Genomic DNA, 2051 nt, shown 5'->3' with positions numbered 1-2051 from the left:
TAGTAATCACATCCTATTCAGTGAGAAAATCCACTTCACAATATTGTTTTCTAACATACACAAGCAACTGCCGTAATAATAAAACCTTGTATAATGTGAGTGAATGACAAATATTCTCCACATTAATTAATCTTCATATTTCATCTCGAACAGAATATCTTCTTCAATATCACATTCACTGCACACTATGAACTATGAGAGAGAGTGAGTGAGTGAGTGAGTGAGTGAGTGTGTGTGTGTGTGTGTGTGTGTGTGTGTGTGTGTGTGTTTGTGTGTGTGTGTGTGTGTGTGTGTGTGAGAGAGAGAGAGAGAGAGAGAGAGAGAGAGAGAGAGAGAGAGAGAGAGAGAGAGAGAGAGAGAGAGAGACCGAGACCGAGGCAAACGGACCGACAGAAACACAGACAACGGAAGAGACAGAGACAGGCAAAAGCAGAGGCAGAGAAACAAAGAGAGAGAGAGAGAGACAGAGACAGAGAAACAAAGAGAGAGACAGAGACAGAGAAACAGAGAGAGAGAGAGAGAGAGAGAGAGAGAGAGAGAGAGAGAGACAGACAGACAAACAGAAAAACAGAGTTTCCTTTCCATTAGACGCATCCTACAGTTTTCAAGATCCGGTTTCAGGCCTTGCTCCTCCTCCTCCTCCTCTTTCTCCTCCTTTCCCTCCTCCTCCTCCTCCTCCTCCTCCTCCTCCTTCTCCTCCTCCTCCTCCTCCTCCTCCTCCTCCTCCTACCTCCCCTTCTCGCTTGACATCTCCGTTTTTCTTTCCTTCTTTATTTATTTCTTTTCTACTGTCGTCATGTTGCACTGCTATTTCTCCAGAATTTTCTTGCAAGAAAAGCAAGGAGAGGAAAAATACAAATGCATAATTTCTATCCAAAGATATTTAGATACAGATATACAGGGCGAAGAAGATGAACAACAATTCTATCTGTTTATTTTTTTTATTTTTTTATTTTTTTTTTTAAGCGCTGATATTTAACATTTATTCTTCTTAGTGTGCTTTGAGTACTCATTCGCCTTCAAGCCTCGTCTTCAAGTTGATGCTATGCAAACTCGTAATGTATTATTCCACCCTTTCTGAATCGTGGGCGGGGATCCCTCCTCCCACTTCCCCCCCCCCTCCACCCTCCACCCCCTTCTCCCTCTCGCTTAGTCATCTCTCCACCTCACTTTGACTCTCCTCCACCCCCCCCCCCCCCCCATCACCGGTTTCTCTGTTCATGTACTTTATTTCCTGACTCTCTTTGTCTGTCTGTCTGTCTCTTTCAGCCTTGCCTCTCTTTCTCATTTTTTTATTCTCCTTCTCCCTCTCTGTCTCCCTCTGTGTGTCTTTATATCTGTTTTTTTTTTCTCTTAACATATTGTTTATCTTTTTTCTGTCTTTCTCTCTCTGTTTGTCTATCTGAATCTCTGCGTGTCTCTGTGTCTGAGGGTCTGTCTCTCTCTCTCTCTCTCTCTCTCTCTCTCTCTCTCTCTCTCTCTCTCTCTCTCTCTCTCTCTCTCTCTCTCTCTCTCTCTCTCTCTCTCTCTCTTTCTTTCACTTTCTCTCTCTCTATATATATATATTTGTCTATCTATCTATCTATCTATTTAAATCTTCTCAATATATCTAGCTAGTTATCAATCAATCAATCTATCTATCTACTTCTCCTTGTATATCTATACACTTTATCACAAAGTCAAAGGAATCTGGAAGGCTATGAAAGGAACAAAGACACACATAGGAAGAGTGATGTGTCAACAGATTGAATTAGTGATCGCTACAGAGAAATTTTCTAGTGCCCACGACTCTCCTCGGTTATCGCTATCGGCACCGAAAATGTGGTCGAGAGAACGGTACATCTCTCTCTTTCTCTCTTTATTGTCTATTTGACTGTTTTGATGCTGTTGTTGTTGTTGTGTGCTTTATTTTTTTATTATTCACCTTTTGTTATTTCAATATGTGAGTAACGGAATTCAGATTTAGTTCGCCAATGGACAAGCTTTCATTGAAGACATGTTTCACCTCATTGTTTTATGCATCTCATTGTTTTATGGAAGAAAAAAGTGGT

At 41.2% G+C, this 2051-nt stretch overlaps 1 protein-coding gene across 1 annotated transcript in view; it reads left to right on the top strand.

Moving 5' to 3' along the window:
• The window catches only part of LOC125029533, a 253345-nt gene extending 253126 nt beyond the window's left edge, over positions 1-219 (top strand). The window contains exon 6 of the mRNA XM_047619480.1: positions 1-219. This exon is cut by the window's left edge and continues 1517 nt beyond it. The gene's annotated coding sequence lies outside the window, so the exon portion shown is untranslated.
• Positions 220-2051: the final 1832 nt, after the last annotated feature.

Source organism: Penaeus chinensis, chromosome 2, assembly GCF_019202785.1.
Source record: "Penaeus chinensis breed Huanghai No. 1 chromosome 2, ASM1920278v2, whole genome shotgun sequence".
Lineage (NCBI taxonomy): Eukaryota > Metazoa > Arthropoda > Malacostraca > Decapoda > Penaeidae > Penaeus > Penaeus chinensis.
The sequence above is the reverse complement of the archived record's forward strand: the minus strand, read 5'-3'. Positions and strand labels throughout refer to the sequence as shown.